Source organism: Eubalaena glacialis, chromosome 17 (assembly GCF_028564815.1).
Source record: "Eubalaena glacialis isolate mEubGla1 chromosome 17, mEubGla1.1.hap2.+ XY, whole genome shotgun sequence".
NCBI classification, from domain to species: domain Eukaryota; kingdom Metazoa; phylum Chordata; class Mammalia; order Artiodactyla; family Balaenidae; genus Eubalaena; species Eubalaena glacialis.
In genome coordinates this window covers 69,368,430-69,396,205 of record NC_083732.1, presented here as the reverse complement: position 1 = coordinate 69,396,205, position 27,776 = coordinate 69,368,430, and the positions used below count along the sequence as shown (strand labels likewise).

Below are 27,776 nucleotides of genomic sequence, written 5' to 3'. Positions count from 1 at the left end.
GGCCAAGTTTTAGAATGTACCTTCAGATTCTTTGCAAGTAAAATGTGGCTCTTTACCTTCAACAAGAAACTTGTGCTTTCATTAAGGTGACCATATAAATTATCTTCCAAATCACACATTTGTGAGAGCAGATGGGGTAGTACTGATTATTACAACAGGACAACAGGTGCACACTGAACTACTCTTGGCAAACTAGGATATGTGATCTCCCTAGCTTTAGTGTTTCCAATATCCACAATAGTAAAAATTCCCCTGTACAGGTATTTGTTCTATTTTGCAGTGTTTTTTTAAGGTTTGTTTTTGTTTTCTTATTTTGAAAGGCAGCATTATATAGTGGAAAGGTAGAAAAACATACAAAGAAGAACATCTGGGGGTCTGAGTCCTACTTCTGTGAGACAAAAAAATCATCGTCCTTTCTTGGATTTAGTATTTGCATCTATTAAAAGATAGAGTTGGACTAAGTCACTATTAAGTTTTCTTCTAGCCCTAATGGTCTAGGATTTCTTTGCCCCCCAGATTTCCATTTAACATGTGTGTGTGTGTGTGTGTGTGTGTGTATACACACATATATACATGTTGACATGCATATATAAGAATAGAGGTCAGTTATGAAAAGAATATGAAGTTTCAATAAATATTGAATAAGAAAACAACCAGAATTTGAGTCTGGAATACACTGTTGGTAATGTTATCTTTGAAAAAAAAAAGGAAAATTGTTTAACTATATTGAAAGTCACACCCAGACACATAATGTCACAGCAACTTGGTAGTTCAGTACAGACAGGAAATGTTTTTTCATGTGTGTTTTTGGCAAAACTCTACAGCTTAGGGTACTGGTGGGTTTTTTGTTATAACAGAGTCTTTTATGTGGCAAAGTCACATTAGACGCTGTCTGGTTGCTCCTGGTTACGAAGACTTTTCCTATTTGACTCACCTTCAATTTTTAGGCAAATTCTCTGGCTTCCTGCTATTGTTTCTGGTGTCTGCAAGTCCCTGCAATCTTTTATGTGTCTTTTGAGAGGAAAGTCTGGGTGATAAAAGTGTTACATGCCCCGTGTAACTTCAGAGGTATTAATGGTTAAAAGCATAAAAGTGGTTGGATAAGAAGCAGAAACAGAATTTATCAGAAATTCCAGATCCTTATCTAGTTTAATAAATCCCCCATTTAAATTATAAGTGATAAGCCTTATCTACTTTCTGCATATACTACAGGCACAATTTGGGACAGTGTTTTGTCTTTCCATAATGCTTGTCTGAATTCTAACATTTCAAAACTTCCTTAGGTCATCTTGCTGAGCCAGGGAGACAAATACAAATATGGGTGGTTTCTCTCTTCTGCTACGACTCTTGGTTGTAAATTTTAGGTGCAAGATTGCTTCTTCATTTGATTACTACAATACGTTCCTACCCAAGCTGCAGTATAAGGAATAGTTAAAAAAAAACAGCTTATTGAGCCATGAGCTTAATATTGTGCTAAGCATTTTCTACATACAACCTCAAGCAATCCTCAAAATGATCCATTAAATAAAATGAGGTTCAAAAAGATCATTTACTCAACCAAGTTTGCACAGCTGATAAGTGGCAAAGCCAGGATTCAAACCCAAGTATATCTGAAATCCAAACCCTGTGTCCTGAGCAACTATAGTCTTATCTCAGGGTATATCATGGGGTGACAACTTCCTTCTCTACATTTGCACAAAGTCTTATGTTTTTAACACTCTTACTAGCACATCCATTTAACTTATTGGTCCTCATAATGTTCTACAAGGGCAGCAAAAAGGGTGGATGTGAGGTTCATTTTATAGATGAGGATGGTCCAGCATCACAAAGCTAGTAATCTGTAGCGCCAGCAAATGAACCTGTGTCTTTGGGCTGCTGCCCTAGTGAAAAGTCCATAAAACCAGAGTTATTTCTTGAAAGACTTTTTAAAAAGTAAAATAAAACCTTAAAGAAACAAAAATTCAAAAGCATAATTAATCAATCATAAATAAGGAACAACTGCCATATTAATCATAAATGCTAGAGGTAACATTTAACAAAACTTGGTTTTCCCTTCTTGCCTATTTCACATCTCAACCAATGTCTGGCCAGTCTGAATTCGTGACAACACTAATAAATGATGGTAGTGAATATAACCCAGACCTCTATGACTCCCTCTGTCTTGTCATGCACCACCTTACATTGGCAGTCTGTTTTTCCTACCAAATTCTGATGTTAAGTACAGAAACCATTTCTTATAGGTCTTCCCATAGAGTGGGTGCTCACTAAAAGTTTGTTGAATAAAAGCAGAAGCTGTTATTGTTAAGACATGTAATAATAACATTTACTGAGTCTTGTTTAATATATACCAACCACTCTTGTAAGGACTTTAGCTGTATTAAAATATTTAATCCTAAAAACTATCTTATTTTACCTCAATCTCACAGGTACAGAAAATGAGGTACAATCAATTCAAACAGTTGGCCAGAGTCATAATACAGTAAGAGGCAAGGTAAAAATCTGAACCCAGTTAGTAGAGTTTAGGAAAATTAAGATTTCAAACTCATTAGCACTTAGCAATTCTGTGAGGTGGTATTCTTTTAGTCTTGGATCCATTTCCTAAAAATATTGAAAATGCATTCCCATAGTGTTTTTCTACTGAATTGATGTATGGAGGAAATGCCATTTAAAAAAAAAAAAAAAAAACACCTTCAGATTCTCCTGCAAGAATTAAATGGTACTCCATCATTTGGAGATCAGACTGGAAAACAGAAATGCTGCTTCAGCGGATTCTCTCCTGAGGATCTCACAGCAAGAGCCAGCATTAGGTGGTGGTAGATAATGACATGGGTTTTGGAGCAACGCAAATAGGTTTGAGACCCAGCTCCATCCGTGTCTGGGGCTAAGTTCCCCAGAAGTCCGCTCTTAGACAAGGATTTGTGTACCCCTTTGGCATGGTGCCAAACTAAATGTGAAGTTTCACCTGGGGTTATGTCCAGGCACACGAACTACAATCCCATATGTTCAGAGCTTATTCTATGTTAGTTATTCTCCATTTGCTCCTGTTATTTTTTTCCTGGGGGACTGTCGTTTTTTAGACCAGATCATAGTCTCACTTGCCTTATGGCTTCCAGGTTTGAATTTGCCAAATTGGAGGGCAGCACCAGTTGGAGATCAGGAGGTGGGGAGAGAGAAACGCGGAGGTGCTCCCTCCACACGCCCCCCGCCGGGCCATAGTTTGGCAGTGGCTCCTTCTTCTATCAATGCCCACGACTCCTGTTGAATGACCCTCTTGCGTACAGTTAAAACTCTTACTCTTGTGGATCCCAAAACCCATCTCCCCCTTCTGGTCCCCCACCTCTGTTGATAGTTCTTGGTGCTTCTCCATCTATTACTGGTTCCTTTAATCCTGCCCACACCTCTCTGTAAATGGTCCTTTCATCAAATTTTCTTTGCTCAAAGCCTTGAATATACATCTTGCCACTAAGGACTTGACTAGTAAATCTCGTATCTGTATGGGTATTCTCATTATGGATTTAAACAAAGCAGAGAGCCACAGAATACCTGCTTTACTACATGTTTCCCCTTGACCTTCCTCTTTCTCCCTACATGCCACTGGACTAGGAGGAACGGGCTTTTGCTCTTCTCTTTGTGATAACTACATCCCTTACATCATACCCTGAATTTCATTTCGAATGGTTTAGAATAAAGCACAATTTTCAATCTTCCACCTTGATGTGCCAATGAGATATTAAAGAATTGAGAACAACTTTTTCTCTTTAAAGAATGTCTGCTTTTAAGACTATAGCCATGCTAGGCCCCCCAAAACAAAAACAAAATAATAACTCATTTAAGAGTCAAGCCCAACTAATGATGCCATTGTTGGTTGGTTGCATCTGCTTTCTTCTTTCCGGGGTTTTATGTCTCATGACTTGGAGTTGTTATAGCCAAACATAATTTACAGGAAGAAAGGAGTAGAATACATCCATTTAATAATTTAATATTATCTCTACTGCTTGGGCCAGAGACAGATAATTCCTTTGAGGTCCACTAACCTCACCTCTCATTTTATAGATATGAAGGTGAATAAAATAGTACCATTCTTATGATAGGCAGAACGTCGGCCCCCAAAGATGCTTATGCTCTAATCTTTTAGAATCTATGAATACTTTAGGTTACATGGCAAAGGGGAATGAAGGTGGCAGATGGAATTTAGGTTACTAATCAGCTGAACTTAAAATAAAGACTTCATCTTGCATTATCTGGATAGATCAAATGTAATTGCAAGGGTCATTAAAAGTAGAAGAGAGAGGAAGAAGAGAGAGGTAAAGAAATGGCAGCATGAGAGGACTTGGTCCAATGTTGCTGGATTTGAAGATGGAGGAAAGGGCCACAAGCCAAAGCTTCTAGGAGCTGGAAAAGGCAAGGAAACAAAATCTCCCTCAGAGTGTCCAAAATTAAATAACTCCACCAACACCTTGATTTTAGTGTGGTGAGACCCATTTTGGGGCTTCTGACCTCCAGAACTGTGAGATAATAAATTTATATCATCTTAAACTATTAAATTTATGGCAATTTGTTATAGCAGCAGAAGGAAACTAATGTCATTCTAAACCAAATACCCTTATGTCTTTAGCTTAGAGTTTTAATTGGTAATTATTTATTTAGCATCTTCTATGGATCATGCACTATGCCAGACACTGGGTATATAACAAGAAATAAGACAGTCATAGGTTCTCTCCTCTTAGGTCTTATAGTCTGGAGAAAGAGTCAGAAAGTTAAATCACATGTATACGTATAACTGAATCACTTTGCTGTACACCTGAAACCAGCACAACATTGTAAATCAACTGTACTCCAGTATAAAATAAAAATTAAATTAAAAAAAGAAATTTAAATCAGCTTTAACATTGCCATAGGGGAAGTGCTATCCAGAGAAGGGCAGTGTGCTATGGATGACCTAGCAGGGGGTGTGACCCTAGGAGGGGTCAGGAAAGCCTTCAGTAGAAGCGACTGTTTCAAGTTGAAAACTGAAGGGTGAGCAGGGGAACTGACCCCGGGGATGTAAGTGGAATTGGGAGTTGAGGTGGGGCACAATAGGTATAAACAGAAGGAAGGGCGTGTTCCAGAATAAAAAAGAAGGCCTTGGTGAAGCCAAGAGAAGGTTCTGCATGACTGGCATAAAGGCTTAAGAGAGAGCATGGCGAGAGAGGGGGCTGCTGACATCAGCAGGGGCAAAGGGACAATGCTATACGTGCCACAGACTGTGAATCCCGAGCCTTCAGAAACAGAATTTGGGTGATACAATTTAATGCTATTAGTAAGACAGCTACTACTGTGTACATTTAATTTTATGTATATTGTAATTTCCTATATAATTTTAATGTATATTGTAATTTTATATGTATCGTAATTTTATGTATAATACTTAGACGGTCATGCAAAATTGCAAAGAACTCAAAGAAAGCTAATGTGGCTGGAGATAAGCAAGAGAGGCAGAGCAGCATTTGAGGGGCAGGGTCTGGTAAGGTTGGGAAACAATTCAGGCGTGTCTATTAAGTCGCGTGGACAGGTTAGCTCAAGAATAAGATATCCATGATTGATCTAAAGATTCACAAAGGTGGATCACAAGATTCACGAATGAATGAGAATGAGGGTATAACATTACCATTTCAACAAAAACATCCATTCATTGAAATATGTTCTTAAAACAAGTCTCAATACCAGCTTGCATAGAAAAAGGGGGAGTGAATGTACATAAACCCCTGTGGTATTTTGTTCAGTTGTTCATTTAGTTAAAGTAGTACTAAGATTAAGTCTTCACATCTCCTGGAAAGGGAAGTTTAATGGAAGAATGTTGATTCCCATTATGCCATGCTCTTTTTCTAAAATTACAAGAAGCTTCTTAAATCCCCCATTTAAGTCCACTGCCCCATCCTTTGACTTTAACCAGAGCACAATTTTTGATACCCTTAAGGGGAAAGAAGGTGATAGAAGAAGGGAAGCTGATATTTTACCAGCTGGGATAAAATCAGCTCTCTCTTAAGCCTTTATCAGCTCTCTCTTAAGCCTTTATGCCAGTCATGCAGAACCTTCTTTTGGCTTCACCAAGGCCTTCTTTTTTATTCTGGAACACGCTCTTACTTCTGTTTATATCTATTGTGCCACACCTCAACTCCCAATTGCTGTCAGTGAATTTACTGTGTACGTAATCCTATTACATTTTCTCAGCAACCTTAGAGAAGTTGAATAATACTCAAGGTTATCAAGCTAGAAATGGCAAAACTGTGATATGAGCCCCGCTTGGTCTCATATTAAAACCCAAGTTTATTCTATGTTACCATGTTCGTCTTCATGCTCTCTATTCAGCAGAAGAGAGTGAGAATCAACTTTCTTGCTGCATCTCCAAAGTCTAGGGATATGTCCAGAAGAGCCTAGAAAAGGGAAGAAGAATGTTGAACTCCTGAATAAATTCAACTTCTATTTATTGAGCTTCTGTTAAGTGCCAAGATTCATGTTGTGGATTTCATGATGAAAAAGACAGGGCCCAAACCTTCAGACAGCTAGACAACAAAATTTTGTATTTAATACAGTCACTCGAGAGAAAAAAATACAGTTCAATGTGATCATTGCTTTTATGGAATGAGTGTCAATCAGAGAAGGCTTCCAAGAATAATAATCTAGGTGTACACAGGCAAAAGAAGAGAAGTTTCTACCAAGGAAGATCATACTGTGTATAGATGCTTGAGATGATCAATTTAGGATTCAGAAAACTTTAGGGACTGAGGATCTAATGTAGAGCGTGGTAACTATAGTAACCATGGGAGGTGATGAATTAAGTGTTAATTAATTTGTGGTAATGATGTATCAAATCATCACATTGTACACTTTAAATACATACAATTTTATTTGTCAGTTTAATCTCAACAAACCTGAGGGGGAAAAAAAAACATTTTGGAGAGAGCAGGAATGGAAACATCCCATCACCTCGAATGCCATTTATATGTCTGTAATTATTCCCATCAACTATGCTTTGTATATGAGTAAAATCCCGTACACCTGGGAAGAACCAAGTTAAGTATGATTTCACCTCTAGGGCTGGTGTCTCATGAAAGCACTAGAGCCCAGGCATCCTCCAGAAGATAATTTCCCACAACCAGCACTGAATAATTCATTAATAATGAAGAAATTGGCTTAAATAACATTATAAAATGTCAAATTCAGAAACAAGAAATTTTTTCTGGCATTTATTTATCCAACAACTAGTAATTAAGTGCTTCATCTGTGTCAGGCACTGTTCTGGGTTCTGCTAAAAGTGTGATGAATAAGTTAGATATGGTCCCTCCCCTCAGACAACTCACAAAATAAAATAATTAGATAATGGAAAAGATACACTTTACCAGAAAAAAATACAGACTTTTCTCCTAGATAGGTATAAAGGTTGTATGGGTCCTTATCTGGTTTGGAATGGGTGATTCTGGAAATCAATAATGATAGAAATCATCTTTGTGTTGGGGTGATGTGAATTTTTTTTCCCCTTCAAATCTTCACCCTTTTCAACTGCCCTATTTGCTGTGTGCAGTTGACCCGTATGGACCCCATTGAAGGGCATATATTTTGGCTTCTGCTTGGCTAAGTCAACGGGAAGCCCCCAGGACACTGCAGGGATGGGAACTCTCATGATACCTTGACCTTCAATGTAAGGCTACTGCTCCTCTCAAGGTGAACTTCTCCACGTGACTCCCCTTGAGGTCCAATATCTTCTCCTTCCTCTCTCCATTATGGCTCAGAGGCGGTAACAACTCAGCTGCTATTTACCACCTGCAGATTATTGCATGATTCCATGGGTTTCCCCTCTATCCACTTGCATCATTGTAAATAGTCTCCTTGTAAATGACTCATCCTTAAATTATTTTGAGTGTGTCTTCTGTTCCCCTTTGGGACCCTGACTAACACCTTTGTTGTACCCAAGTTTCTATCCTTTATTTACTTATTCTGCTTACATCAACTGACACCACACCTTCAACCTGGTGTAGAGGACAACACTCAGATAGCGACAATAGAACACCTGCCTAAAATAAGCAATCGCACATACTCTTAGTAGGAACTTAATTTATATATATGTCAAAATTTTAAATGCACTTATCCTCTGACCCAGAAATACCATGTAAGGAATTTATCCTGTTCATTACAGTGTTATTTGTAGTAACAAGATACAGAAATCACTGGTTGTATACATTATGGTATATCCAAACAACAGGATGATGTGCAGATGTTAAAAAGAATACAATAGATCTGTATGCAATAATATTGAAAAGTCTCCAAGATATGTTAAGTGAGAAATCAAAGTACTCGATAGTATTTTATATACCTATTTGGGTAAAATATACAATATAGTGGGTCTGCTATATGACTGGGTCTACACATAAAATTTGTTTTTGTTTTCATATTTTTTGGACATATTAAAAAAAAAGAGGTTTTGAAAAGGATATGACGAGAGACTAGGGAAGGGAGATTGTTACTTCACATTCTTTTAGCTTTCTGTGTCTGCTTAACTTTTTAAAAAAAAATAACATGTGCTTAAATTAATTTTTTAAAATAACATAAAAATAGAGATAGAGATGTAATTTCAACCCCCTGTTTTGCTTAGCTTAATAGAGGAGTTCTGAAATAATAGTCAGAGGAAATAACTCCCTAAAACATATTTACAAGAAACAACATCAGTACATTAAACAATATCACTTGTGAAACCTGAAATGGGAGCATTTTACTCCGCTTATTTCACATGAAAATCTACTGAAACTGACTTCAAAGGCTGAACCACATGTCCTTGACAGCCACCGGGGGCCTGTTAACATAACCTCTGCCTGTTTCCTCTTATTATTTTTGCAATACAATTATAACTGAAAGTCCCCAAACCTTGTAATTGTCAACTAACTTTTGGAAAATGCAAATGGTTGACCGAGGATTTAATGGGAAGGCCCCTCCCACCCTCTCTGAACTTTGTGGTGGTCTTTGGGTACAAAATGACCTAGCTGCAGCAATTCTCAAAGATGAGCCAAAGAAGAAAATAGTTGTCTTTTCAGAAAGGGGTTCTCTGTGGACATCAAAGATCGCAGAGAAGAAATCTGTATAATATTGTTTCCTTTTCCCGGAATTTATTGGCATCTATCCAAGGTTTTTCACTGAAAATTAACATCCTCTTGTATACAGATAGGCTTGATATCTGAGCTCAACTGGGTCAGCCCATTTTTGTGCAAACTATATTAATATTCTGTCCATGCCTCAGGCACTCTTTTTAATCCAGCACAGTTTCATATCTCTTCTTCCTGTTTCTGCTTTTCACAAATAATCACAACCAACCATAGATAGCGGATATTCCCGAAAGTACCAAATAATAGCTAATGCACATACAAAGCGTTCTGAGCTTAAATTTCCTTTTAGAAGAATTCAGATCATAAGCATTGTAATTTCTGATAGAAACTTCCATGCACACAAGCATATTGCATTAATTATTTTCCATTCTTCTTGCTTATTGACACAGCATCTATTGTGATTGGTACTCATACGCTATAAAGAGGCTAAATAGGCAAGGTGGAAGAAAACATTTTGTAGGTGGTCTTGCCCAATGAACAGGGAATACTATGTTATTTGCATTACTTCTGCTAACTCAAAATATTAGTCTTTGCTATTTTTGAAAGATGTGATTAGTTCTCATCTATTGAACTACAGGCAGGCACTGGACTAAGCACATTACATGTATTATTGCATTTCAACTGCATGATAAACTTTGAAATAAAGATTTGATTCCTATTTTACAGATGAGAAATGGAAGTTCAGGAATAGTATCTGGGCTCCACACAGCTAATAAATGGCAGAGCCAGTGTTTGTCTTCAATGTACATGTCTTTTCTTCTAAAGCCCAAGAGTAGGACTAACATCACAGAGCTTTAAATGACCAAAGTGGCCACTATTTTATCTCTAAAGAAAGTGAATTACCCCAAAGCCCCAATAACTTCCCTGCAGCCAAAATGAACCAGCAGGTAATATCCCAATGTAAAAAACCAAAGTTAGAAATTTCTGAGATTCTTACCCCCCTGATATTTTTCTGTCCCCATCTGCAGCCTGAAAAGACCCTTCTGTGGGTTTTCGTGGAAATATTCAGACTCTCCAAATCTCTACTTAGAAGGGCTTTTAGTCTACCATATTTGGGCAGAACTACAAGGTGAAAGAGAGATGACAAAATTCAAGAGAACTCATCACAAAAAGTCCCTTTCTGAATTGTTTTAAAACACAGACAATGGCCAAGAAGACCTTTGCTTATTAGAGAACAAGATTTTCCTTTTCCAGAGAAACTGCTCTTATTCCTTTCTCTATTAAGAAAAGGGCAATACTTAGGCTGAGTATAAAACCATAGCCATGAGAATCTTGGAGAGCAGCTTTAAAAAATGCATGAACTAAACCAACAGCCACACTGACTGGACAATGGCATGCCTTCCTTTTGGTAATGTGCCTGTCCTCTCAGTAGATTGTGTGGATCAGTCACCATATCCCTTTGAGCTCAGAGTCACTATCAGAGTGAATACTCCATTATACAGTCAAAACCACAGAATGCAAAGGTTGAAGGGGCTACAGAGCCTTCAAAAATTTCAACTTTTCCAATTTCTCCCTACCCTAGCAACCCATCCCTCAACTCATATTTTACAGACGAAGGGTGACGTGATGGTTGCCTTGCCAATAAATAGCTAAACTAGGACTCTAAACCAAATTTCTGAATTTCCAACCCTCTGCTTATTCCACAACATGGGAGGACTTCACTTTGAATCCTGGTTAACTTCTTAACAGTGGGTGACCAGACTCTCTAAGTCTCAAATTTCCCCATCTGTAAAATGGGAAGATTAATGGTACTTGCAGGTTAATGCTGTGCTTGATACACAGTAAGTGCCAAGTTAGTATGTTATCACCATCATCATCATCATCATTATTGATACAGTGTTCTCCAAATCAAAGTCTTATTCCCTAAGATGTCATATATATGGGCTTTAAAAATTACATTTACCCTCTATGAATGCTCAATTGTCATTGTAAGTTGAATTAAGGTCAAATATAGCATAATATATACATAATACGTAATTCTTCCTCCTATTTACCCTTCTTCTGGATTAACTTCTAACATGATCAAGAGAAAGAACTCTGAATAACCAGGATAAGTGTTTTCAGTAAGACACAGGGGAATGGGGAGGCCCTCTGTATGGTCTTGCCCTTCATCTAATTTACCATCTCCTTCAACTACATGTCCCATGACAGTCATCAGCGTCACTATTCACCAACTGATATGCTTATGTCAGAAATACAGTGATCTTTTTCAACTACTTTTCTACTTTTTCATCCAACACTTCAAGCTAATCAGTGACTTAGTCCTATAAGTTTTATCACTGTAATCTGTGTATAATCTACCCCTTCTCTCCATTTTCACCGTAATGACATAAATGTTGACTCTCATCATTTATCATTTTAATTATGCAAGAATCTCCAATTACTCCCCCCTCCCCATTTTCCACACTGCAGCCAGAGGTAACATCTAAAGCAAAAAAATAAGATTGTGTTTCTGTTTTGTCAATCAAAATCATTCAGGGGCCCCAACTGTCCACAGAATAAAGCCTAAATTCCTCAACAAGACGTACAAGACAAAAAGCCCTCTTCAGCCTCAATTCCCAACAATTTCCACATCAAATTGTATATCCAGAACATGTTGAAATACTTGTAGTTTCCCAAACACACCAAGATTTCTGGCCTTAATTCTTTCTTCTGATTAAAATGCTCTTCTCATTACACTATCTTGTTTGATGATTAACTTTTATGTATCCTTCAAAACTCAGCTCAGGTTATACCTCCCTGAAAGCAGCCTCCTCTGTATCTAACAGCGCCCTGTTCTCACTTCCCAGGTCTCATTACTGTGAATTTTATATGCCTCTATTATTGTACTGTTTTGGAATTTTTTACTTGTCTGTTTCCTCCACTAATTGGAACTTTCCTGGCTAGAGGGTAAGTATTTTCTTCTTATTGGTACCCTCATGTCTATCCTAATACCTGGCAGAGAGTGAGTACTCAATTGATTTGTTTTAATGAATGAGAACGGTCTAGACTCGTGATTGATAATCAGTTATTGCCACGTGATATTTCATTTGGTCTACATATTTCAGAGACGGAATGTTGGAGGAAGCTCCATGTACCCTTGGTTGCGGAGTGGATTCTCACAACCATAAAACAGGGTGTGCACAACCACAACTCCAGAAACCTTTAATCTGGTCTGGAATATGATGTAACACTGGCACCACCCTACGTCTTTCCTTCCAAAGAATACATTGGACCTTTAAATATGGTTTCCATCTGGGATGATTAGAACCCAACATGATGTGATGCTCTCTCACAACTTCCATCCCTCCATCCCACAGTCATCAGTGGAATTTTGAAATCTTCATATAAAATACAGGATGAATAATTATAAATACTTTTTCACACAATAACTCCAAATTGTAGGTGAGGGGTAGGGTAGTCATTATCTATAATATGAAATATGGTTAGTTCCACAGGCATGCATTCACATGTTCAGAGCTTTATGGCAATTTGTTGATAGAAAGGACTACAGTTTCTTAAAAATTTTCAAAACAACGATATGATAATAAGTACTGTTTATGTGCCAAGACTTATTCTAAGCTCATTACACGTATTGACTTATTTGATTCTCCCAAAAACCACAATGAGGTAACTACCATTATTACCTCTCTCTTAGTGATAGAAATTGAGGCTCAGAGATCTGTCTTTGTTCATCTTTTAATTGCTTGTACCTAGTATGGTTAACATTCAGATAATTTTTGAATGAATGAATGAATAAATAAATACCACACTACCATTAGTTAGCCATTGTGATTTTTATTCCTGTCAGCGGGAGGAAAATAATGTTTCTCTACCTGAGATGACACGACCACATATGAATTAACCTTTGAAATGTCTTTCACATTCTCAAAGAGAAGATTAGGAAGCATTCTCATTTTAAAATAGGGATAACAGCTCCTTAAGTTTCTGTGTCATACACTTGACATTTCACTTTTTCCAAAAGTCTGTCCTTTACACTACTGTGCAATTTCAGTATGATATATGATATGTATCAAACCTTTCCTTAACCATGTATCCAGCAATTAGTCATTTAATGTGCCAGACACTCTCCTAGATGTCAAGGAGACCAAGACGTATAAGATAAAGCTCCTCTTAGGAGCTCATAACTAAATGGAGGAGACATGCAGGCAACCACGGTAATACTCGTATCTGTTAATACTGAGTACATGCTTAGTGCATTTTGTACACATTTTCTCATTTAATCTTGACAGGGAACTTCCAAGGTAAGCTGAGAAAATCAAGGGTGTAATTGGTCCAAGGTCACTTAACTAATAAAGGCTGAGTTAGGATTTAAACCTAGGACTGTCCAATCTCAGGGCTCACCATAAGACATTATGAGACAACATGTTAAGGACTTTAATCCAGGCTGAACAGAGGAGGCAGGGTAACATAGAGGAGAGAGAAAGTAATTTTTCCACCGGCAGAGAAAGGAAAGTCTGTGTGTATTTCTACACTCACATATATGAGTTGGAGAAAGCTTCATAGAAGAGAAGATATTTTAGCTGTGGAGAGAAGTTAAACTCACAAAACAATCGGTTAAGGTCCCAGAGCTATGCAAGAGATTGATGACTTCAAAGTAATTAGCACAATATTGTAAATCAACTTACTTCAATTAAAAAAAGAGTTAATTAGCTGTTGCTGGAAAATTAGCTACATATAAGGGAGTGGCAATAGATGATATGGTTGTCCATATGCTAAGAAAATTGTACTCTGCCTTATTGGAAATGGGATTTTAAGCAGGAAAATGATGGTTGGGTTTGAAATTGTATAAAAGATCGTTAGCTATCTATAAAGGATTATTTGGGAAGGAGAAAGATTGGAGGCAAACACATTAGTCTCGACAACAGCAACTAAGGATCTGACCCAGAGAAGTAGCAAGGTTGGGGCTGGAGAAGAGGTCACGAGTAAGAAAGATATTTAAAACAAAGAATCAATAGAATGCATGGATTGAATGTGGGCATGCTTATGGTTTGGCAATCTATTGAATTCAGCCCTGTAGCAGTAGGTTATTTCTGCAGCTGTCTCGAGTGGCTATGGAATTAAGATAATAACTGATTTTACCAGGCACTTACTATGTGCCAGATATCACTTTAAGCCATCACAGCAAACCCATGTGGTAGGTACTATCATTATTTCCATTCCATAGCTATAGAAAGTGAGGCACAGAGAATTTAAATAATTTCCCCAAGGATATAGAGCTATGGTAATGCAAACTGTGAAGCTCTGCCCAGACTCCCTTCAGGATCAGGACATATGCCTCTAATGGCTGGCAGTGTTGCTACCTGACAGTCCTCAGCTCCTAGCCCCAGTAAGGGAAGATAGCCACATTGCCCAAAGTCATGATACCCTTCCTAGTGGCAGCCTGCAACCAATGATTGATAGATGCAGGGTTACAAAGGCCCTTCCCAGCTTCACTTAACTCTGAAAGCCCGTCCCAGCTTCACACAAGTTTGGCTTTGATGAGAATCCACATAGCTCTACTGCTTTTTTTGCCCAATCCTGCTTCCCTCCTTAATCCCCACAGTGTTGATCTCAAGAGCACTCCTTAATTAACATCCTACACACCTATCTTCATCTCGGAGTCTGCTCTCTGAGGAATCCCTGCTGAACAGCCACCAAATGACAGGGCTAGCATTTGAACTCAGATAGATTGGTTGTAATAGCCATGGTTTTAAACACTTTTCTATATAGCTCTGCAAAGTCAAAGACCCTAGGGCAATGCCCAGGACTGCAAAAATGATTCTCAACTCATCATGACTTCTACTTTTCGTATGAGTTCATAATGCAGAACAGTCATTCAATAAGATCATACTTGAAAAGAAGATAATTGAGAAGATGTTGAACCAGGTGATGTCAAAATCAGGGGAAGAGAACGTTTCGAGAAACAGGAACTAGTCAACTACGCCAAGTACTGAAGGAAGATTAAATGGGATAAGGACTAATAAATGTCCAATGGCTCTGGCAATGGGATGGTTTGAGCAATCCAAGTGAGTTCTGTTGACGTGACATAACGTAAGCATAAATTATACTGCTGTGTCACAGACAGAATGGGATGATGAGAGAATGAGATGATGAGAGAATGTAAAGATGAGGAGTGATCGTAAACCATGCTCTCAAGGAGCTTGGCTTTCAAAGGCGCCAGGATAGAGTCTTGGTGCTTTCTAACATTGCTCATGTGTTAAGGTTGAGTTGGGTCTATGTCTGCTGCATAAGCACAAGAAGCCTGGAGTAATACAGTTTGTAATAAATTTTAAGCAAACATCTGAGCTTCTGTGAACACTCATTTGCACCACATCTTCTCCTTTCTCAAGAACTGGAGGTTCCCAGAAGTGGATCCTCAAACCCCACACTGTGATGTGGTCAAGCTGAGTGCTTAGTCACTTTGCGCTTGGTGTCCGTACTGTCGATTTTTTGGAAGCCCAAGTTTCCCCTAACATCTTGCCCCGCCATTACACTATGAAGTACACCAGGAACTGTTTCAGGTAAGAAGTTCCTGACCTAAGGCCACAGGGGTGGGTGGCCCAGGGGAATTAACCACAGAAAGTATTTCCCACAAACCCACAGAGCACAGAACCCATGTTTGAAATGCTGGTGTTTGTGCTTGTTTATTCTCAGCAGAGCGCAGTACCAAGCATTATGTAATAGAGGCAATAGCAGCTAAAACTTTAAAAAATAATCTCTGTGGGAAATTTGAAAACAAATGTTGGACTGGAATATTTCAGATTTTCCACTCAGTGGATTGAACTGCTAGATATTTCAGTATCACTTTCTTTCCATTTAGCTTTGGAAAGCAAAGATCAAATGCATGACCTCACAGTCAATTTCCACATTCTGGAAGGAATAGACACTGTAGATTTGAGCTGGAGACCGAGCTCTGAAGTACGGTACTATGCAGATGCAAATACGTGTTACCTCAATTGTATGAATATCTTATAGGAAGTGGGATCTTTTTGTTAGTTATAATAATCCATGTAAACTCCCAGCTCACTGTAACTCACTGTAACTGGGTTGAGAGATTACATGTCAATGGTCTTGCCCAGACCTCTTGTAGCTTAAAAAAGACTAGTGTGAGAACTTGATAAATTATAAAACCTCCCTCAGGTTCCCTTTTGAACCATTTTAACAAGTATAACTTTTATTCTACAAAACTTGGAAGCAAGAAATTTCACATTATTCTCTTTCAGTAAATCAGATGGCCTGTTCTGACACTCCATGTTTCTGAAAAAAGTAAGAAAATGTAACCAAGCTTCAATATGACACCTCCTCCTCAGTGTAATACAAGAACAGTAGAGGTTTCATGCCATCTAGGACATTCAATGAAGGTCACTCTGCCCACTACCCTTAAAAGCAGGTGGTGGCACATCATTATAGATGTGTCTGTGTGCACATTTGTGTATGTGTGTTTGTGTGTCCACGTGTATGTGTTTTGTGTGTTGGGGCGGGAGGAGGCAATTCTACCTTAAGGGCTGAGCCTTAATAGTCGGCGCCCAGCATCCCAAGACAATCCATGTGGCCATTCCCATTTGAGGTCACACACATAATCGAGGCCCTACAAGGGGTCCCACTATTAAAGACCACTAGTAAAATGTCTTCTCCCCCAATCTCTGGGAAAGCTCTAAAATTAATAAAAAATGTTTTTTCCTAATTTGTTCCACTTCCACCTTTCCCAATTCTTGAAGCCTTTCTTCATAAAAAGTGAGACCAAAGGTCCCAAAGAATATTCTAGGAATGGGTAAGAAATAAATGCTAGGTAACCATCAACTTTGTCTTTTGTCAAAAGCTACTGTCCCCTACCCAACCAGAGGCATGGAAACACAAAGTTTAAAACACTTTCTTAAAAAAAAAAAAAAAAAACACTTTCTTGAAATGGAAGCCTGAAAAAGTCACAGTTTTTTCTCACAACAAAAAGAATTTAAAATCTAAACTGTGCTGTATACTCTTCACCTCCCAGCCCTTATCATATTAGCATGTTTCTGACAAACAAGACCTCCCAGAAGGAATATGTGTCCGTGTGAGGTTTTGACGTGCAGTGTCTAGCTCTGGACAAAAGCAGCTGGAGTACAGGACTGTCACAGCCTCTCTTAAAACAAAAACAGCAACAAAAATACTGCTTCTGCCTCTTACAAAGCTATTTCTCTGATTTCAAATAAGGGTCTGTAATTGCAGCTTTCACAGATTGTCTTTACATCAAATAAATTGATTGAAAGATAAATACAGAATGGGATGCTTCTTTTGCTGAAAGATGTAATGATTGAGATATACATTCTAACAGAAACAACATCATTGTTCTATTTCACTAAATGTTATCCATTCTTTCAACATCACTAAAATTTAAAACCAGAATATTTTCCAATTTTCACAGAAATCACAAAGGGAGAACTAAGCTGAATACTTAACGTGTTTAGAAACTGGGGGTTTTAAACCATTCTCTGGAACATATATAATCTCAGTTTTAGTTCTGTTCATTAAATTCTATTGCACCATTTCTCCTTCTACAACTCACTCACTTTTATCCCACATTTAAAAAGTACTCTCTACCAAGCTCTCTGCTTCTCTCTGAAGTTTCCTTTAAAAATACCAACCTCAAAAATATCTGGTCAGGAATATCATCCATCTATTCATTCTACAAATGGGATACATAAATGAAACAAATAAATATAAATCCTTGCATTCTTGGAATTTATATTGGGTGAAATGGATGGAAGACAGGCAATAAATAATAAACAGAGTAAATAAGCAAAATATATGGCATACTACATGGTGATTAGTGCTACAGAAAAAACACAGCAGAGTCAGCAATATTGGGAAGAAGGAAGTGGTTTGTGGTTTTAAATAGGGTAGTTGGGTGAGCTTTATTCAGGCAGCATATTTAGGGAAAGGTTTGAAGCAGGTGCACGTACAACCAGGTGGGTGTCTGAGGGACGAGCATGGATGACGGTAGCTGCCTATAGTAGATCAGGTGGCCAATGCAAAGGTCCTCAAGCAGGAGGTCCCTGTTGAATAGGAGGAAGATCAAGGAATCCAGAGTGAGCAAGGGAAGACTAATAGGGGACAATGCCAGAAAGACAGAAGTGGGGTAAGGAGGGTCTCCTGGCATTTTCAGGATTTTGGCATTTACTCAGTGAGATGTAAGCCACTGGAGGATTTTTTAACAGAAGAATGTCACGACCCTTCTTACATTTTAGAAAGATTACTCTGACTGCTGAGTTGAGAATAGTCTGGGGAGGACTGGTTAGAAGGCTACTGCAACAATCCAGGTGATAGGTGATTGTAGTTCATACAAGGGTGGAAGAAGAGGAGGTGGTAAGAAGTTCTCACTTGGTCACTTTCTAGATCTTTTTTTATTTTTCAAATAAATCTATTTATTTATTTATTTATTTTTGGCTGCGTTGGGTCTTTGTTGCTGCGCGGGCTTTCTCTAGTTGTGGCGAGTGGGGGCTACTCTTCGTTGCGGTGCGCGGGCTTCTCAGTGCGGTGGCTTCTCTTGTTGCGGAGCATGGGCTCTAGGTGCGCAGGCTTCAGTAATTGTGGCTCACGGGCTCAGTAGTTGTGGCTCGAGGGCTCTAGATCGCAGGCTCAGTAGTTGTGGCGCACTGGCTTAGTTGCTCCACGGCATGTGGGATCTTCCCAGACCAGGGCTCAAACCCGTGTCCCTTGCATTGGCAGGCGGATTCTTAACCACTGCGCCACCAGGGAAGTCCCCAGATCTATTTTGAAGGAAGAGCCTAAAGGACTTCCTTAGAGATAGGATGTGGGATGTGAAAAAAATGGCCTGCTTTTCCCAGTGTCGTTACGCTGCATGAATGATGAACTCTTCTTTTACCTCTTCCCCACCTCAAGCAATTTCTTCTGCTTAGTGCTGAAATCGTTTTTATATAACGCTAACATTTCACCTAGATTTTTATATCTTTGCTGTTTTATCCAGCACAGACTTAGATGGGAAATAAAAGGTTTAAGGGGCACAAATGCTTGACTGTAGGAGGGGCCTGCCTGTCTGGAAGGGGATGCTGATCGTTTCTTTGTTATTCATTTGCTCTCCTTAAAAAAAAACTGCCCAGTGCTTAAATTGTCACAGAACAAACAGAACAATTTATGAGGCAGATCTAATTTACTTTCGACAATTCCGTCACCGTCTGACAGTTAACAGCTTTTATTTTTCTCTGAAACGTCAAGATATTCTATTTGGATGTTGCTGGGAGAGAGGCGAGAGGAATCTTGGCATTTGAGCAAGACTATTCCCAGAGGGAGCAATACCAAACCATGAGACGGTCTTGCCGATTTTTGTCCCAAAGCCAGCTTTATGGGTAATGATGACCAAGAATATAGATCAGTTGACTAAGCTGTTTTACATACGTCAACCTATGTAATCTTCGCAGCAAACCTGTGGATTATGTGTTGTTGGCTGCATGGTACAGAGGAACATATTGTCTCACGGAGGTGTATTGATATCCCCAAGTCATGTCACTGATAAATGACAGAGCCAGGCTCAAAATTGGGGTCAAAATTTAACTCTAGTAATATTTCTACAATGTTGCAGTTGATGGATCTGGAAAGAGAAACTGGACCATAAAAGAACTTTGTTATTTCACAGTCTTGTGAAGGATGGGTCTTCCCAGGAACATGAGGTGATGGTGGTTAATAAGTTTATAGGATTTCTAAGGCCTTGACCTGAGATGCAGATTCAGCCAGGATGAAACCCTGCCTATTCCACTTCCCTCCAGAGGGAAGCCTGCAGCCTCTACCGGCTCCAGCAGGAGTAATTCCTGCCAGCCCCAATGCTTTGATTGCAGAGGACATTCATTCTCTGCCCCTAAACTCCTTAGAGTGTCCCTATCTTAGATATAATTGCTGCTGTACTTCATCTGCAGGGACTAAAGTTCTATGACAAATGAGAGGACCTGTTTATGAAGTCTGCAGTGCTGTGAAGCCCTTTAAGAAAGTTTAAGTCCTGTTAGTATAAATCTGGAAATAATGTAATACATGTCCCCTTGACAGAATAGAAGAATAAAAAGTCACCATCTGCCTTTCCCCAAAATAATAGTAATGGGGCTAACATCATGGATTTAAATTGAGGCAGCTTGTAAAATTAAGGAAATAGAAAGTACAAAATTCATTCCATCAGAAGTTTATTGATTTTCCAATTAACATTGAAGGTTTGCTCCTAAAATTTGTGCTTACTGGCTCAGAAATGAAGTATGCCAGTGGATAATAATTGACATGAATTGCTATATTCCATATATCATCCACAATGTCAAAGTGACTGGTAATGAGCAAGTTCTAGTTGTTTAAACACTCTACAACTGAAGTAGCATCATTAGAAAAGATAAAGATTGCACAGCATGAAATTCTTGTGCATTTTTAATGATTCTAGTTTAAAACAAACATACAAAAACAATATATTTCTAGGTGAATTTGATTTAAGCATACTAAACAGAAGCTTAGTTTCTCAAGAAGGACTAGGCACTTTTAAAAAAACAAAATTTAATTAAGTACAATTTTTGGAACTGATTCAAGATTGCTAGCCTTTTAACCTTCAGGCCATTTTAGGATGCTTATAATGAAAAGAATCTTCACCATTATACTTGTGCCCATGGTAAACTGGTAAACAGAAATCATTTGCTAACTTAGCTACCTTTTTGTATTGCCCTTATTGAATACACAGCTTCAGGGTACTAGGTTCATCCATAACTGTAGAGATACTATTAAGCTTAACTGTTAATCACAACCTTGGAATTTAACACCTAGTATTTAGCAACCAGTACTAGGTATCTGTGTGCATCTCTTAGGTAAACACAGTTACAAAACAAACCTGGAAACCATTATTCTAGCTTTTGGAAAAGTTAAAAACTTCTAAAATATTTATTTGAATAGGGAATTTTTAATTGATGTATTCCAAGCACCAAAAACAGTTCCTGGTAAACAGTTGGGTTCTCAATAAATATTTATTGAATGTTGGTTAAATGAATAGATGTTCTATTTTTTGCACCAACATTTAATCATTTCAGCAAATGTGAGTGCTTACCCTATGCTAAACAATATGCTAGGTCCTAGGAAAGGTAGAATGAGGCAGAAGAACCAAAGACCCAGTTCACAACCTTAAGTAGCTAGTGACCTAGTAGGGCAGGATAAAAGGAGATAAAGAAGCCAGGCTATGAATAAGCCCTGTGTGATCGTGGAAGAGAGGACTACTGCCTGTCTGGGGAGGTCAGACAAGACTTTGAAGAGGATAGGATACTTGATTTTGGTATTGTGAGGGAGACATACTGAGAAATGAATGAAACCTCACAGCATCAATGCTGAATCAGTTTCCTTTTTCTTTCTTTGTTTCTTCCTGTCTTTTTTTTTTTTCAAAAGTCAATTCTTATCACTCTTTAAGAAGCCAGATTACATCATATTGAAATTTTAACTGGGCTGCAAAGCTTTATTAACTGCTTGTTTCTTGGGTTAGGCCTTCAAATGAACACGATGTATTAAATGTCAAGCACTTAGAGAACGAACTTATGGTTACCTGGGGGGAAGGGTGGGAGGGAGGGATAGTTAGGGAGTTTGGGATCGACATGTACACACTGCTACATTTAAAATGGAAAACCAACAAGGACCTACTGTACAGCACAGGGAACTCTGCTCAATATTATGTAACAACCTAATTGGGAAAAGAATTTGTAAAAGAATAGATACATGTATATGTATAACTGAATCACTTTGTTGTACACCTGAAACTAAACAACACTGTTCATCAACTCTACTCCAATACAAAATAAAAAGTTAAAAAAAAATGCCAAGCACTGTCTGCGCCCAGTGTCAGGCACTCATCAATGTGGGAGGCAGCACAATCCCTGCCCTAGAGGATACCCCTCCTGTGTGTCATCTGAGCATGTCCTTGGGTTGGGAAGACCTCCCCTCCCTCAGGAAAAAAGCTTTGAAGCTGAGACCTGATGAGTGAGAGTAGAGACAAACGGGGGCGGGGTGGGGGGGTGGGAACAAAAACAAAAAAAAAAAACAGGAGCGGGTGGAAAGGAGAGAAAGACCTTCCAGGACGACGGAGGAGCATGTGTGATGCCACCCATTCCCATAGGATCCAAAAACCAATTTCTTGGGAGTCCTTAAAATGAATGGCTTCAAGAGCAAATGGAAAACAGGTTTTCCTGTCACTCCTCCCCCACTTGACTATCTCCCCTCACTGCACTGACAGCCTGTATTGACAGGGAACTTGCTTTCCCTTTTCCGGTATTCTCCTCCCACTGACCCAGAAGTTGCAAGCCACAGGTTTCTTGGAACTGCGAATATTGTTTGAACTCCAGCTAAAACTGGAGATGTGTTTTGAGTCACAATATGCAAGCATATTTATACCATCTGTTTATGACACTTACAGGTGGACACTATGATTCATTACACATACTGCATACTAAACATAGACTCTTGGAAAATCCTGAGCCCCGGAGATTCGTTGGGTACCAGTCAAGTGTACAGAAGGAGAAGGTAGTGAGAATCTTTTCTTAGAAATTTATAACTTGTCAAATAAAATCCTTATCTTGAAGAAAATGTGTTTTGAAAGTGTTTCATAAAATGGATTAGGTAGATGAGGATGAGGATGGAGGAAAAAGAGTGGCAAAATATATACTATTATGACCAGTTATGGAAGATTCTCCTCTTCTGTGGGTTGTGTGTATGTATATACACATGGGCACATGTATTAAAGAAACAGAAAATATTTGGTAACTATGGGGCCAGAAACAAGTCATCTCTGTGTCAGAAGGAAGGATTCGGTTCTAAGACAATTACTTCTTTCTCCTCAGTAATGTTTCTACCTGATTTGGACTTAGCTTGTGCTCCTTATCTTCATATGCAAGTAATTCCTTAGTTGTTTTTTTTTTTTTTTTAAATCATATTAGGACCCTTTTGATCACAATACACAGAGACCTAAATATCAAGCCACAGGATATATCCATCCTTTTGTTTTTAGAGATGATTCTCCCTTTCTATAAATTAGGAATACTACCACCACAAGCCAAGGCTGGTATCACTCCAGCCGTTCTCTGTTTCAGCCAAATGTGCAAACTTTTAACAGCCTCATAAATAACAACTTTTAAAGTAGTTTCCATAAGCATGTATCTCAAAGTCAAGCTGTCTGGTGGGGACCCTTCCCCTTGGGGAAGTAGAAACGTCCAAAAGAGTCAAGGAAGAAAGAACTCACTGCTGTATTCAATTAGTTGAGAAACCATCAAAGTAAATAAGGCAATACCTTCAAGAACACACAAAAAAGGAGGCAGTGAAGTAGAACAGATTAAAAGAAAAAGGAGAAGTCTGTTTTAGCTACCAAGTGACCCCAGGGGTGAAGAATAATTTCTTCTCCAGGACAATTTTAGTAAAGGTCTCCTAGTAAGATGGTTCAGTGGAAACGATTTCTTTTCATGTTTGTGGGGAACTGATGAAGTTTGCAGGAAACACAGGAAGTTTAATTCCAAACAAAGTACAGTAGGTCAGTTAGAGGGAGCAACTTCAGAACTCTTCTGTCCTCTCCTAGAATACTAATGGCTTTGAGAAGTCCCAATGGTCATGAGGTAAGTCACTTACATCTTAAGAGACAGTCCAGAGGAAAAGTTCCTTAACTCTATCAACTCAAGATGGCTTTCACAGAATTCTCAGCCATCTCAAACAGATAGCTAATAATACTCATCTCACAAAATTATTTTTAGCCATACATTTTTCAGTAACTATTTATTGAGGCTTACTATCTGCCAGGATTTGTGTCAGGCTGAAGAAATGCCCAGATACACAAGGTCTCTGATTTCAAGAGTGAGAATGAGAAAAGTATCATTAGATATTTATACAGTTATTAATATAAAATCACAGAAGTATGACTATACTGTTATAGAATCATCAAAGGGATAACTCTATCTGGAAGAAGCAATAAATAAGAGAGCAAATTCCAAAGCATAAATCTCAGTAAGAGGTTCAGTGAATATGCTGTGAGTTTTCCCTCAATCACTGCCTATGTACCTGTGAAAGCCACAACAAATCAATCACTGCACTCATTTTGACAGAGCTGAGTTTTCAGCCTCAGAATCCTTCTCAACACAGCTGATCATCACCAATAAGTCAAAGCTATTATGGACCCTACTTGCTAATCTGGCTCTCTACAAATGCAAGGAATTGTTATTAGTATAGTTCTGAGGGCAGTTATCCATCCAAATTGCCCATTGTCAAAGGGTATCAGTTGGATCAATTATTTAAAGGGCACAAGACCAAATATCAGATGATCCACATTCATGCCCTAGCTTTGTGACTGTGGCTAAACCTTCCATCAAAAATTCTTTCATTGTCAGAAATGGGAAATTATTCTGAAAGTGTTAAATGTTAAATATAAAAGTATTATATATAAGACTACTTTGAAAACTGAAGTGTTAAACCAACACAAGATGTGGGTGATCATGATAATGTCCCTCATTATACTCATGGTATTGGTTTTAACTAATTTTTCTGTATTCTGGGAATTCTCCCATGGCATTACCCCTCCTCCCCACCTTGCAAAATCCAGGATAAGTATATTAAAATGAAACTCAAAGGTATCCTTAAAGGGGAAAAGAAGTTTAAAAATGTGAAAGTGGGAAGAGATGGGAGAGGTCCTGTGTAGTAATGTAGTGGTTTCAGAGCAAGGGTTTGGAAGCCAGATTATGGTGGTGTGAATCTTGCATCTGCCACTAGCTGTGTGACCTTGGGCAAATTACTTACTCTCTCTGGTCTCTATTTTCTCATCTGTAAAGTGAAGTTAATAGAACCTGATTCCTAATGATGCTGTGAGGCTCAAAGGAAATAATATGTGTAAAGCTTGCAACAGTGCCCATTACGTAGTTAGCACACAATAAATAGGAGACATACTTTTATTCATTAAATAGAAATTTGTTGCGTGTCTGCTAAGCGCCATATCCTCAGCAGTGTGCGACTGCTTCCCTCAACTCTCAGCAAATCTCAGATTTGTTCTGTTTAAGAGGAACACTGCATCTTGAGGGAAAAAAACGGAGCTGGAGGAATCAGACTCCCTGACTTCAGACTATACTACAAAGCTACAGTAATCAAGACAATATGGTACTGGCACAAAAACAGAAACATAGATCAATGGAACAAGATAGAAAGCCCAGAGATAAACCCACGCACCTATGGTCAACTAATCTATGACAAAGGAGGCAAAGATATACGATGGAGAAAAGACAGTCTCTTCAATAAGTGGTGCTGGGAAAACTGGACAGCTACATGTAAAAGAATGAAATTAGAATACTCCCTAACACCATACACAAAAATAAACTCAAAATGGATTACAGACCTAAATGTAAGACTGGACACTATAAAACTCTTAGAGGAAAACATAGGAAGAACACTCTTTGACGTAAATCACAGCAAGATCTTTTTTGATCCACCTCCTAGAGTAATGGAAATAAAAACAAAAATAAACAAATGGGACCTAATGAAACTTCAAAGCTTTTGCACAGCAAAGGAAACCATAAACAAGACGAAAAGACAACCCTCAGAATGGGAGAAAATATTTGCAAACGAATCAACGGACAAAGGATTAATCTCCAAAATATATAAACAGCTCATTCAGCTCAATATTAAAGAAACAAACAAGCCAATCCAAAAATGGGCAGAAGACCTAAATAGACATTTCTCCAAAGAAGACATACAGACGGCCACGAAGCACATGAAAAGATGCTCAACATCACTAATTATTAGAGAAATGCAAATCAAAACTACAATGAGGTATCACCTCACACCAGTTAGAATGGGCATCATCAGAAAATCTACACACAACAAATGCTGGAGAGGGTGTGGAGAAAAGGGAACCCTCTTGCACTGCTGGTGGGAATGTAAATTGATACAGCCACTATGGAGAACAATATGGAGGTTCCTTAAAAAACTAAAAATAGAATTACCATATGACCCAGCAATCCCACTACTGGGCATATACCCAGAGAAAACCGTAATTCAAAAAGACACATGCACCCGAATGTTCATTGCAGCACTATTTACAATAGCCAGGTCATGGAAGCAACCTAAATGCCCATCAACAGACGAATGGATAAAGAAGTTGTGGTACATATATACAATGGAATATTACTCAGCCATAAAAAGGAACGAAATTGAGTCATTTGTTGAGACGTGGATGGATCTAGAGATTGTCATACAGAGTGAAGTAAGTCAGAAAGAGAAAAACAAATATCGTATATTAACGCATGTATGTGGAACCTAGAAAAATGGTACAGATGAGCCGGTTTGCAGGGCAGAAGTTGAGACACAGATGTAGAGAACAGACATATGGACACCAAGGGGGGAAAACTGCGGTGGGGCGGGGATAGTGGTGTGCTGAATTGGGCGATTGGGATTGACATGTATACACTGATGTGTATAAAATGGATGACTAATAAGAAAAAAAAAAAAAAAAAAAAAAAAAGAGGAACACTGCAACAGGATGAACCCAAGGATAGTCTGTGTTTCTTATCAAGAGAGTTTCCTAGCTGTGGGGAAAAGATCAAGAGGATTTACAAAATCTGTAATCTTAAATATAAAATACTGTGTAAAGAAGAAGTCACCTTTCCTTCTCTTCCTCCTTCTTCCCTCCCTTTCTCTTTCCTTCCTTCCTCCTTTCCTCCCTCCCTTCCTCCCTTCCTCCCTCCTTTCCTTCCTACTATACCCTTTGAGAGTTTATTATGCATTAGATTCTATGGTAGAAATCTCAAAATTTTGCGCTATGGTGAATCCCTCAGAAATATTGGTAGCTTTGTTATTGCCCATAAATCCAGTGATTCTTTAGAAGGCAGCTTAAATTATCCTGTAAAAGTATAAATTGATTCACTGTAGTAAAGCATTAAAGGTTAGTTTCCTAAATTCTAGGGTCTCCAACTTTGTTGTAATATTCTTCTTTATCAGAAAAGATATTATTGAGGATTAATCTCCAATATGAGTATGATATGAATTTATAAATTACATAGACCTACTATAATAAATAATATATTGCTTATTAAAAGTCACTAACAGTGGAACAAATGAGATAAAATAAATAAATGCTCTAGTATTTCTTTTTGTACCTCAATGGATTGCTCTGTGCACACCCATGGGATTCTCATACCTCATGTAGAAGACCTCTCTTCTATGGAATTTATATAGGTAGAAGAGAAATATATAACTATAAAATGAAGAAAAGTCTTTTCTTTTTATAAGGCCAACACCTTGAGAAATAATTGGCAACTTTTGCTCTCTGCCATGCCAAATAAGACTTTACTAGAGGTTCAATATGCAATAAAAATTTCTCAAAAAATGCAACACATTTTCTTGTGATGCATTGCCTTTTAAGTGAGTTGCTAAACCCACTTGCCAAACTCTGTAGTAGAGCACAATGGTTAAGCTCAAAGTCTCTGGAGACCTATTTCCTGGATTCAGATTCCAACTCTACCACTCCCTAGTAATGCATCCTTGGACATGTTACTTAGATTCTTTATGCCTCAGTTTCTTCATTTGTAAAAGGTAGAATGATAGTATGCCTATATCATATAGTAGTTGTGAGGATTAGATAACTTCCTAGCACGTACTATGTGCCCTAGGGTGAGTTTTTTTTTAACTAACTTTAAT

At 38.3% G+C, this 27,776-nt stretch overlaps 1 protein-coding gene across 8 annotated transcripts in view; it reads right to left on the bottom strand.

Annotated features, from left to right (window-relative positions):
• Window positions 1–27,776, bottom strand: part of COLEC10 (collectin subfamily member 10) — a 445,704-nt gene that overhangs the window by 56,616 nt on the left and 361,312 nt on the right. For all 8 annotated transcript variants that reach the window (XM_061171635.1, XM_061171636.1, XM_061171634.1 and 5 more), the window contains one exon: window positions 6,321–6,413. The gene's annotated coding sequence lies outside the window, so the exon portion shown is untranslated. The remainder of the gene's footprint in view (window positions 1–6,320; window positions 6,414–27,776) is intronic.